Source organism: Psittacula echo (assembly GCF_963264785.1).
Source record: "Psittacula echo genome assembly, chromosome: 8".
NCBI lineage: Eukaryota > Metazoa > Chordata > Aves > Psittaciformes > Psittacidae > Psittacula > Psittacula echo.
In genome coordinates this window covers 12,286,799-12,299,858 of record NC_137744.1, presented here as the reverse complement: position 1 = coordinate 12,299,858, position 13,060 = coordinate 12,286,799, and positions in this window count along the sequence as shown.

Genomic DNA, 13,060 nt, shown 5'->3' with positions numbered 1-13,060 from the left:
TTAACCTCTTACATAGTTAAAATTATGTTTTCTTAGTGAGACTCATTATTGTAGAACATTTATCTATTATAAACAGGAGCTAAAGTATTCATTATCCCCAGGATCCATTAGTAAGAAAAAATGACCAGAAGAGAGGTAGCCGCGCACATTTCATGCTCTGCACTGGACAGTATTTGATTGAAATGTCAGAACTGTCATATTAGATCATACTTGAAAGTCTAGTAAGTTTGTTACCCTTCCTTCAGAAGTAGCCACCACCATGTATGTAAGGGAAACATTGTGATAAAATATCTTACAGAGCAAACTGTTTTGGAGGAAAAGTTTCTTCTAAAACCCCAAGTGGTTGCCAATGACCTGAATTCAGAGAGCACCCTCTTCTGTATCTGTTAGTTCTTAAAGCAGTTAAAATCCCACTGAATTATGGACTCAAACACTGTTACAGTCTGACCATCATCATACTAATGAAAGGGTTAACAGCAGGGGCTTGAGTAGATGCACTCAATGACTCCTGCACTGGGAGGTCATCACTAGGCAACTGTAGGCATTTGTGGTCAGATAGTGAAAAGCAGCCTCCTCACATGAACGGTCAGGAGACATATGAGAGCAGACATTTAGCTGGGGTATATCAGCAGAGCTCCACTGACGTCAGGGATTTGTACCAACTGAGCATCTAATCTGCTATATGCACATGCACGCACAGTTTCAAATCGTACATGTCTCTGTTGTGAAAATTACCAAAGAACAAAAGGCAAATAAAAAGGCTTCTGAGAAAAGAACTTACAGATTAAAATACACATAAAGAACAGTTTCTGTTAATAAACTTGGTTAATTTCAGTCTCCTTAACTCTTGAAATTTCTCTGGATTTTCCGTCAAATTGCTTGTTTCTGTATATTCTCGTTTTGCTTTTAGTTCATCTAATGAAGATGCTTTTTGACAAACACACAAGCTAGGAAGCCAAATGTTAACAGCAATGTTATTTGAGCTGCAGTTTAGCGGATGCATACCTATAAACAGCCATTCTAGTAATCCTGGGCTGTTAATCCTTGTAAAATAGATGATGTGCTGAATGCAGAGCAGCTGGCCTTGTGGCTCAGTGACCAATATTGTCTCTATTTGACATATGCTGACTAGTCCATGCAGTGGCAGTGCTGGCACAGCTTCTGTCCAAGCTAGTTAATTTAAGCTCTGTCCTCAGCATTACCATGCTCATGTAATGGGATCCATGCCTGAGCAGAGTCACTCTGTGTCGGTGGGATGCCACTGGGGTTTAAGCGTTCAGGGCCTGGGGGTGGGATATTTAAAAATGCCAGATGCCTGATTAGAAAATGCTACAATTTAATGGGCTGCAGCAATTCCAGTGTTGCCAAGTCTTGTGTTTTTGTCATGAAGCTTATAATATTTGATGTTTTACTCCAAGCTTCAGCATCTGAAAATGTGGGGTTATGGCCAAACTGTTAGCATTTAGGCATTTACTTTTAAAGCTTATTTTGTAGCTCCCTAGCTGCGAAGAAAAGCTCATGTTTGTGACACTAAAGATTCTGTTAGAATCTCCTGTTTTGTGAATAGTTGATACAGCCTATATATAATTCCTGCATAAATACATTGCTGATGCTGTGCAGGATGAAACACCTCCTACTGGTAGTGATTGCTTTTATCCCTAAGGAAGGCAGTGGTAGCTAAGGATGTGAGTTGTTCTGTGCTGTGCTGAGTCATGCATCAGGGCTGGCAGAAAAATGTTAAAGTACTAAGATCCTTTACAAAGTTTATCAATAGAAATTGGGCACAGCTTGAACTCCTGCTGTCATAAATGGACAGTGCTGGAGAGATGGAAATAAAAGTATTGGGAATTTGGCCAAACATATATAGGAAGAGGCTACTCTTTGTTGTAAAAGCATGAGTGTATCAAAATACTTGAGCTGTAATGGAAGAGAGGCAAATGTCTCTCTGTCCTGGTTTAGCAGTAGCAGTCATTTTTTCTACTGGTGCAGTGCTGTGTTTTGACTTTCGACCTGGGAATAATACTGATAAAGCTGATGTTTTCAGTTGTGGGTCAGAATGTTTACCCTGACCAAGGACTTTGTGAGTCTCATGCTCTGCCAGGGAGGAGGAGAAGCCAGGAGGAAGCAGGGACAGGACACCTGACCCAAACTAGCCAAAGAGGTATTCCATACCACAGCACGTCATGCCCAGGATGTAGAATGGAGAGTTCCCGGAAGGGCTGGATCATGGCAGGGTGGGGGTGAGGTACCGGTTGGTGAGCGGTTGTATTCTCTTGCTTGTTATTTCCTTTATCATTATTACTATTGGTGGTAGCAGTAGTGATTTGTGTTATACCTTATTTATTAAAGTGTTCTTATCTCAACCCGTGGGAGTTGCATTCTTTTGATTCTCCTCCCTGTCCCTCCAGGAGCGGAGGGAAGAAAGGTGGGGGGGGGAAGTGGACTTCGTGGTTCTGATTTACGGCCTGGGCTTAAACCACGACAGTTCTTTTTGGCGCCCAACGTGGGGCAGGAAGGGTTGAGATAACAACAGATCTGACTGAGGCACAATGCTGATTTATGGGCTCTCAAAGTTGTTCTTTTTGATGTCACAGTTTCTGTATGTCGTAGCTTGCTTGGAGCTGGTATTTGCTGTGTTAGTGTTTATCAAGTGTGGGCCTTGGGCTAAGGTTCTTGTTTCATTGTACTTTATGGTAATGGCTTGCGATACGGGGGGGCTCCGGCACCAGGGCGGGATGGACATGGCCATGGACTTGTACCTGGCCGTCCCGCTGCTCTTCACCGTCCTGGCCCTCGCCCTCGTGTCCGTCTTCGTGAGGCTGCGGGGAGCTGAGGGGGAGCGGCCCCGGGAGCCGGCGGCGGCCGAAGCGGCCCGGGAGAGCGGCCCCGGGGACCAAGCGGCGGCGGGAGCGGGGCCGGAGGCTGGGAAGGAGGCGGCTGCCGAGGAGGGGAAGGAGGCGGCGGAGGAGCCGAGCCCCACAGCCGAGCCCAGCCCCGCGGCGGCCGAGAGCATTCCCCAGCAGCCGTCTGCCGAGCCCCGTGAGCCCGAGCCGCAGGAGGATGCAGGAGACCCTGCAGCACTTTCCAGCAAGGCAGAGGAGGAAGATCTGGACTCAGAAAAAGAGAAGCTGGTGGTGAGAGAGCCTTCAAGCACAACAGCTACAGCCCCAGTGACAAGTACAGCAGCATCATTTGAGAGTTTTGAAGGTTTTGAATGGCCTTTGGGTACCCTTGGAACCTGCCTGCTGATTGTGATGGGGATCACCATGTTGGCACACACACAAAGTGTGTTCTACCCACGACCATTTTGTCTGATCCCGAGAGTTAAGCAGAGTCAGGTTTGGGTCTTGTCTGGGTTTAGACAATACAGGGGGACCGAGAGGTTTTCCCCAAGGCTGGACAGCCATGAGTGTCATGGTGTGTGGGACAGTATGGGCGAGTATCTAATCCACTGGGCCCCTCCAGTGCTTTGGAAGCGTCGGAGATGGAAGGCAGCTGTGTGGAGACAAGTTGCAGAGACTGCTGCAGGGGAGGGTGAATTATTTTGAGCCTGATGGACCCATGACACTTCAGGCCATCAGGGCAGAGATGCAACATAGAGATGGACTCATGATCGAGGGGTGGACTTTGCAATGGGCCTCTCCTGCTCTGAAAGACTGTTACAAGTGATGGTATATTGAAAATGTGGGATCTGAGCATGACATGAATGGTATGGAATAAGGGGTGGATACTGTCCTGGTTTAGCAGTAGCAGTCATTTTTTCTACTGGTGCAGTGCTGTGTTTTGACTTTCGACCTGGGAATAATACTGATAAAGCTGATGTTTTCAGTTGTGGGTCAGAATGTTTACCCTGACCAAGGACTTTGTGAGTCTCATGCTCTGCCAGGGAGGAGGAGAAGCCAGGAGGAAGCAGGGACAGGACACCTGACCCAAACTAGCCAAAGAGGTATTCCATACCATAGCACGTCATGCCCAGGATGTAGAATGGAGAGTTCCCGGAAGGGCTGGATCATGGCAGGGTGGGGGTGAGGTACCGGTTGGTGAGCGGTTGTATTCTCTTGCTTGTTATTTCCTTTATCATTATTACTATTGGTGGTAGCAGTAGTGATTTGTGTTATACCTTATTTATTAAAGTGTTCTTATCTCAACCCGTGGGAGTTGCATTCTTTTGATTCTCCTCCCTGTCCCTCCAGGAGCGGAGGGAAGAAAGGTGGGGGGGGGGAAGTGGACTTCGTGGTTCTGATTTACGGCCTGGGCTTAAACCACGACACTCTCCCAAGCCTGTTAGTTTCCATGTTTATCCCAGCAGGAAGGGGAGTGTGCAGCCAAGGCAGCCATCCCATCACATCCCAACCTGCCTGTTAGGAACACCCTGCTCAAACCAGCCCCCCTCTGTCTCTCCTTAGCTGTCCAAGGACAGGCCAAAGTTTACCTAAGACCAGATTTATTCAGTCCTTTGTGATCTGGGCAACAGTTGCTGTAAACCTGTGGGTGAATAAACACTAGATCCATTTTCTTGATAAAATTATTTTACATCTTTTCAAACATCTGCTGCTCAAAGCCGGGCAGACACAAATTTGATTTAAGCTCTGTAGGCAGGTATGCCATAGCATTCAGAAAGCTGGGAAGTAGCTGAAATGGTCTGAAACACAGAGGGCCAGCGGCTGAGCCAGAAGGCTAAGGCTTTGGGAAAGGGCACAAGAGAAAATTTCTTCTTTAAGGTGTTTACTTCATCTTGCTTGTTCTGTTAGCAGAGCTGATGGCCTTCTGTTGGAAATTCTTTGTTATAGTAAAACCTTCAGTGAAAAGTTTTATGACTTTAATTCATAAAATAAACATAAATTATTTTTTTTTCATAACTTTAAAAATAAAATTTATGTTAAGTCCTTCAATATGCAGCTATGTAGAAAGACATTTTTGGTAACATGCCATCCCTTTCAGAAGGAGCAGAAGGAAGAAAAGATATTGGAAGAAACGTTCCACCTGCCAGCAGAAACTGAGAAGCAGAAACCGAGAAGCAGAAACCATCTGCAAAATAGCTACTTTCAAAGAATCTCTTCTCTGGACATTATGGAATTTGTAGGACCAGTCAAAAAAGGTGAGGGAGAATAAAGTCCTATATGAAGGCCTGTATGCATTGCTGGCAGTCCCTACATGTTAGTAATCAGCAAAGAAAAATCTGATGGGAAGTGGGTTTCCTGAATTGTGTACTTAGCTCCTTTTTCAAAACCAGGTTATCTTTTATTGAATCGTCTCTTTTCTAAGAATTAATATGGATTGCAAACCTAACTAGTGTGGCTGGTGCTTATCCGATGTGGACGCTTATCCAATTAGTGACTGCAAAACAGTCAGAAATAATCCGGAGATCAAGCCTGAAACCCAGGCCATGCTGCAGTCAATTCTTCCGTGTGCTCAGTGAGGTCAGGATTTTTCTTGGAAGCACTTCACAGTAGAAAAATGACTGAGATCAGGAAATGAGTGAAAGGAATAGGCTACTCTTTTCAGGGAAGAGAATAACACAGATATTCCCGGCCAACAAGTGGTCTTAAAATACAGAAAAATATTCCTCATATCAGCACCCTTTTAAAGTATATAGAATCATATAATAGTTAGGGTTGGAAAGGACCTTAAGACCATCTAGTTCCAACCCCCCTGCCATGGGCAGGGACACCTCACACTAAACCATGTCACCCAAGGCTCTGTCCAACCTGGCCTTGAACACCGCCAGGGATGGAGCATTCACGACCTCCCTGGGCAACCCATTCCAGTGCCTCACCACCCTTACAGTAAAGAACTTCCTCCTTTTATCCAATCTCCTGTAAGTTTTAACCCATTACCCTTTGTCCTACCACTACAGTCCCTAATGAAGATCAGCGTTAAAAGACATCACTTACACTTCAACACTAATAGCCTACTCAGGGATTTATTTATGAAACATGCAGCATTGGGGAAAATGTCAGTCAACAGAACAGATGTTGAAAGCTGTAAGAGGCTTATATGGGGATTATATTCACAACATATTTCAAGAATACATGTATATTCTGTCTTCAACTTTATTAGCTGAGTGTCCATCATCTTATGGGCACCTAGACTCATCTTTCGGCTCAGGCCACAAATCCTGGAGAGGAACAGAGCTGGTAGTTGGGGTTGCTCCTATACATCCCATCCTACTGGTGCCTGGGAAGCTTTATTTAAAACCATTTAAAGAAGCAGAAAAACAGATCACCTCCCTGCCTGTTGCATCTCAAGAATCTATAAGCAGTGCTAGCTGAAGGCATATGCAAAACTTAAAGTAGCAAATGGACCAGTTTAATACAGGCTCTCAACTGCTGTGAAAGTTAACCAAGGGAGATGTGAATTTTTCTCGCACAGCCCCAGAGCAGCATGTAATTTAAAAGGCCAGCAGTAACATGGCTCAGCAGCCAGTGCTGAAGTCCCACTGCAATACAAAAGAGTAGATTAGCTACTTTAATATTAACTGCCTTGAAAAGGAAGCAGAATGAAAATAGGAAAAGGGAAGAAACCAGCTGGTGATTTAGATGAAGAATTTCAAAAGGAGAAAGGAGAAAAAGAAGGAAGGAGAATAATATCTTGTAAGAGCTATTAATTGTAATAGAATAATATTCAATAACTTGTGATAGGTACTATTTAATAAAAATCTTGAATGTTTAGTTTTTGCAATTGATTTATTATTCATGGTGGTAAATTGGAGACAGCTGCTGAAATAACAAATAGATCTGATTCATGTGGGGTTTTTTTTTGATCTCTTCTTTTTACTTGTATCTACTACTCAGCTTCTTATTCAGCTTTGCTGATTTCTGTCTCTTGTTATCTTGTAGTACTAAAATTAGATTTTATTCTTAGATCCCATCAACACAATAGACAGATGTAGACCTGTGTTCATTACCAGCAGAAATATCTTGGGACAAAAGCCAATGAAAACCTTTGTTGATCTATTGAATACATACAGCAAGGGCACTCAGACCAAGGAGGTGCTAAACCATGGGTTTATATCTGACTACTTGAGCCCCACAGAGTGCGATCAGGTTATTTACATACTGAGTACTCAAAACAGCCTCAGCTTGAAGCAAGCATCAAAAAGCCAGGAATGAAACAGAAGAACTGATCAGATATAGCTAAATAAATCAGAGAAAATAAAATATTTTAATTGTAGAAAATAATTTACAGACAGTTAATGATTAGAATCAAAGTTGTATGAAGTTTTTTTTTTTTTTTTTTTACATAATTTTAGGTAACGTCCTATTATGTTTTTCAAGGATAAAGCAAAAAATTCCAGTGCTTAGTGAAAGCAGCACAGAGCATTTTTTATGAGTAACTAGCAGTTAGGTAGACAGGACTCTAAACAACAATCAGTGTTGTAAAAGCATGATAGAATTCTGTGAGAGAAGTGACATAATCTGTTGAGGAACATGAAAAGGAGGAGGACAGAGTTACTGGGTTAGATGTAATAGTGAGTAAACTGATGTATACAGTGTGTGCTCAAAACATGGATCTTCCAAATGATTTGTGTCCAAATGCTGTTCAGAAAAGCACTGGAAGGAGCTCATAGATTACTTTGCAACAAGCCAGTCATTGCTGTATTTTGCAAAGTGATGTCTAGGGAGTCCTTATTACGGGTACCTGATCATTTTCTGAGTGAAAGATTTCTTCTGTTTATGAAATCTAAACCCCTCCTTACTCAGGAAATGCCTGCAGAACAGATGCTACTTTTTCCTTGAGGAAGGCAGAAGTATTGCTTGTTGCACATTCAGTTCTAGTAACCAATGCTTGGACTGTCCAGTCATTCAGTTTTCACAGCTAAAGTAGAATAATAACATTGTTTTAGGACCTATGTTTAATGCACTTGCTGAATTTCATGTTGATGCAATGCTTCAACTGAGCCTTTTTGAGAGCAGACTAAACTGATGAGGCAGAATAACAGTGCTTAAGGTTGCTCTGATAACTGCTGAAACATCCATTAACTCGAATTGCTTTTGATCTAAGCCTTTAATGACAGTGGGACCCACATTAAGAATAGAGAAGATATTGCCATTTTGGTGTATTTTCAAGCTTTTTGTGTATTTAGTGCTCTGTTATTATTGCTCTGTACAACAAAGGAGTCTGCTGCTACATTTAACTACTGACCTTATTACACTTTCTAAATAGCGCACTTAGATAAGTTGAATTATCTCCAAGGAAGACTTATTGTGGGCTCAGGTACTATAACATCCTTCAGCAGAGTGGCCTGCTACAGAACCGACTCTGGGTCAGTTGGAAGGGCAATGGTTTGACACCATGTGGACACCATATGTGGCAGCTTCCTCTGGCGCTAGGTTACTGCTCCCACTCCAGCACTTCCTCAGCTACTCACAGCGATTGCACAGCAATGACATAGTTCAGAGTAGCAAGTGGGCGGATATTAGTTCCATGTGAAACTGCAAAGGGAAGATAATTACTGTAGGCAGAATATGATTACTCAGAGTGGAATCTGCCTTAAGCTTTACGGGCTAAAGCCTTCCTTTAGAGACTAGTACTATTGAAATTAAAGAGCATAATCAGTCTGTACTTTTGTTTCAGATTTCGGATAAAAGATGGTTAGTTCATGATCTCAGAGCACCATGATGGGGCATTAGTTCATTCATCTGTCACCCCCACGAGTGCTATTTTATGTTGTACTTTCTTGTGCAGAGTTAATTCTCACCAGTCAAAATCAGTATTCGCTACAAAGATGTGCACCTTTTAAAGCTATTAATCCAACCCCTGCACCCTGTTCTACTAAAGTTCCTCCTTCTGCTTCCTTACTTCTGCTTTCTGTTGCTCACCTCCCAGAAAGCAGAAGAGTCTTCAGAGGAACTTTAATATCATTAATCTAGGATCTTCTGCCAGTTTTGAAATTTTGCAGATTATTTTGTATTATCTTGCTGAACTGCTAGACAAGAGATGTTCTATGCATTATTTATGCTGGTCATTCAGTAAAATATATTAATCTCAGAATTACAATGAAAAACATGTTTTATTTTAGATACATTAAAAGGTTCTGTAGCTCCAGATCTAAGGTCTGGTACTTTGGTTATGTGGCTTGTTTTCTTTTGATCACACTGCACTAAGAGTTGCGTTGATCAGAAATACAGAGCCAATTTCCATGTGGAAATTTTGTAGGGAACCGTTGAAGCTGTGCCCTTGTTCTATGCATAGTGCTGAAACCTTCAATTGATCTTATCATGTTTGGTTTTGGTACACCTACTATACACACTTTCATGTTGAGAAAGATTTAGGAAGAGACCACATTTTCTGGTCTTTATTAAAAGTACAGGCACAGGATCCAGGAAAGCTGGACTTGATAAAAAAATAAGGACATGTGAAACCTTTATGTTGGCATTTTGTAATGTTAAGTGACTGGTTTTACATTGACTTTCCTCAGATGGAGATTTTTTAATGAAACTATGTATTTCTGAAAATGTAGTAAATGTTTTGAAGATTAAAAGGTAATCTTGCTCCAAAATCTTACCATCTAATTTGAGGCATGATGAAATACAAGTACGTGATAACAAAAAGATGTTTGGAAACCCAAAAGATATGGCATTGGCTCTGAGAATTTGATGATGGTTTGTGTGGATTAATGATTGCCAGTCGTAGCTGGGGAAACTGATGCACTGAGAGGGAAGGAGCGCACAAAAGCTGAGGTTAGCTACAATACTGCACTGGCGCCTCCTTAATCCCTGTGCAGTGTTCTATTCCCTTTTCTGCTTTTCTTGCTGAAAACAGTTCCTTTTCATTAGACTATCAAGTATAGGAAAGGGATTTTTCTGGCCATGAAGTAAGACATTCCTTACAATCAAGCAGTCTTTACAAGAAATGTAGTAATTTTCAATGCAGTTGTCCATTAAACAATAGTTTCCTTGTCAGTACAGCTTGGAGTGTTTTGCGTTGTAGAATTTGTGACTTCAGATCTGGAAGGCTGTATTGGGTAGGAGAAAAGAGGGAAAAGAGAATTAAATCATAGTTGATATGGCAGTGTTCTTTCACATCATCATTATTTAACTGCTGTGACATTCAGTCCAGGAAAAAGAAATTTCTGTGGGTTTTAACACCTGAAGGCATGAACAGAAACGTGGTTTGTTTGGGGTTTTTAAGATGTTATTTTAGAGCAAGAGAAAGGACCAAGATTGACAGCACCTGGAAAGAACAATGCTTTTCTTAACCACACAATATAGGTAACAGAGGCCTTGAAAAAGGCCAAAAGGATGATGTGGAGAACGTTGTCAAGGAATTACAAAGAAATTCACTCCTATGCCTTCTATGTTCCTGATCTCTTTTCAGATTGCTAACAAGGGTGCTGAATGACTAAGGCCTGCATATTTCTGCCCATCTGTCTGCTAAAATATATTAACTCATGTAGCACAAGCCACCACACACTCAAACAGATGGCAACAGCTCCCAGTCACTCCTAATTTAACTCAGCTTCGGACTGATAATCCAGAGCTCTCATGAAACTCAAAGGGAGTCTTTTATTTGTTGAGCCAATAAAAATACAAAGCCCTTTCATGTTACCAGTCTTTTGAATTGTTAATTGTGTCATAGACTGTTTTTACCAAACTTCCCTTTTTTTGTTTGGGAAAAGAAACACACTGAACCAAATTACACTGCACTGCTGGAGATTTTATGTGTCAATGAAATTTTATGGTAGATTCATTTTGCTATCTGGAGCAGTATTCCCATATCTCTGGACATCAAGAGCCTGCTCTAGGCTATTTTCCACTTCCATCACCAGTGCCTCCCATTCACCTTCATAGCCAGATGCAAGAATGTTGTATGTCCTAACTGGATTTCTGTATAAAATACGTACTAGTACATAGAGTCCCTTAAATGTGGCTGAGAGTAGAGAAGCTCATGAAGTGAAAACCAAACTTCAGCCATCACAGATGTCTTGCCACACCACTTGATGTCCACACCAGCAGAGAGTACAGTCACTGCAAATATCTGGCTTATGTATTAATGCTAGTCCTTGGGAAAGGTTCATCCAGACCATGTTCCTCACAACAAGGTACCATGAAGAAGTTTGTGGCAGCCCAAACTGGTAAATGAATATAGAATAGTGTAGTTTTGTATCAACATACTAGCCCCAGTCTCAGCACTGAGTGAACATAGCTACTGTTTTGGATCCAGTCTCATGTGTCGCGAGATAATGGGGACCTACAATAGTGATAACTAGAAATGAATCTGATATCCCTGGTAGAAATCCAAGTATTTAAGTGAAATTACCTATGGTTCATCTTGTGGTAAACAAAAGAAGAATTGAGTCTTTACGAATAATAGCCATAATGTCTGCGATGTATTAAAACCTTAAGGAAGAGAAAGTGGTCAATCCTCTTAAAAAATAAAAAAATATAAAAAAAATTCTTAATTGCTTAAATTTCAGACTATTTAATTTCTTTCTTAAAAAACTAAGTACTGTATTGCAGTGAACAGTATCAACTTCATGTTAAGTCCAGAAGCCTTTAGTGAAATTCTGTCTATGTTTCATAAAGAATATGAGAAAAGATTCCTGTAGACTTATCAGCCAGACTTATATTTTATGAAAATAGCACCCACTTCAAAACATTTTTATCCCTCCAAAAGCTTTTACATTAATAAAATGCCGAGTAGAAAAGATCATCTGAATGCCTTAAGCAGCCAAAGCTATTAAAAAGCTGTATGAGCAGGCTATTTTTTTAAAAACCCATGATGTTTCCAGAACTTATGGGCAACCTTATACATTTCTTCAACAATGAGTTTCTTGTTACTTGTACTTTTGGGGATGTTGCCCTGATTTCTGATGTAGTGTTGCTCTGTTTAATGGTAATTTTGTTGTATATGGAGGAATTGACTTCACTTCTTTTGCATTCATTTTAATGACGCAAAATCCAATAGCTGTGCATTGTTTATGTGACTGGATGGAAGATAATATTTTCCATTGCTTGAAAGGGTTAACAGATTAATTTTGCTAATTTTTCATTGTGTTTACATTTAAAATAAAACATAGTTTGATGTATATATGACTTTTTTCTTTTCTATAACTGTTAGAAGTATACGGATAATAATACTTGCTGTCTGCTGTAACACATGCATATCTAAAGTAACTTGCTTATAGGTATCTTACTAGAAAGGAAGAAAACAGATTTGTTTGCTATTTTTTAAACAGATATATGAATATAGAGCAGTATTCATGAGTAAGTACAACTGATTCAAATGCAAATATTTAACTACAAGTTTTATACATACACATGTTCAGTTATGACACTGATGATCTTTGTTCTTTCACTACCATTTCCAGATACTTACTGTGGACATAAGAAAAGAAATCTGAATGCCTCAATTCACTCTTTTGCACACCTGCAAAGTGATGTAAAGCACAGAAACCTACTGCAGGTGAGAAGTTGTAGGATCAGGCCTTAATATGATTTGGATAATTTGGTCAAAGCAGTTACCTTAATCTCTTTTGATTCTGTTTTGTTCACTTGACTTTTTCCATAATCACCTTGTCTCTGCAGGGATCCTTGCCTCATCAAGCTTTGTTCGTCTTTTTTCTGTTCAAATGTGCTGAGATGAGTCAGTCCAAAAGAATGAAAATTCAAAGAATGAAATATATTTTTTCAAAGCATCCTCTCTTCTGTTTTCCATCTGGTAAAGGACAACATTAATGCACATGCTCAAGATCTCAGATGCTTGCATTATCTATGTCTTGGAATATAATCACAGAGTCATAGAATCCCAGGTTGGAAGGGACTTCAAGGATGATCCTCCAGCCTTTCTTAAGCCTTCTTAAGCAGTTTTCTATCCCACCCTAATATGCTGAGGTCAGTCATTCACTGGAAAAATATTATTGTTTAACTTGAGGTCTGAAGTTATGGGTAGATGCCATTGATGTGAGAATGAGTAGCAGATATTTTTCCTTCTGGAAGTCAGGGTACGTGACCACAGTGGTTTCCAATTATAAGAATCTGTAAAAGGGGATACACTGCTCGTCTCCCTGATCTGGATCTCAGCAGGAGCTATATTTGGCACACTGCTAGAGATGAGA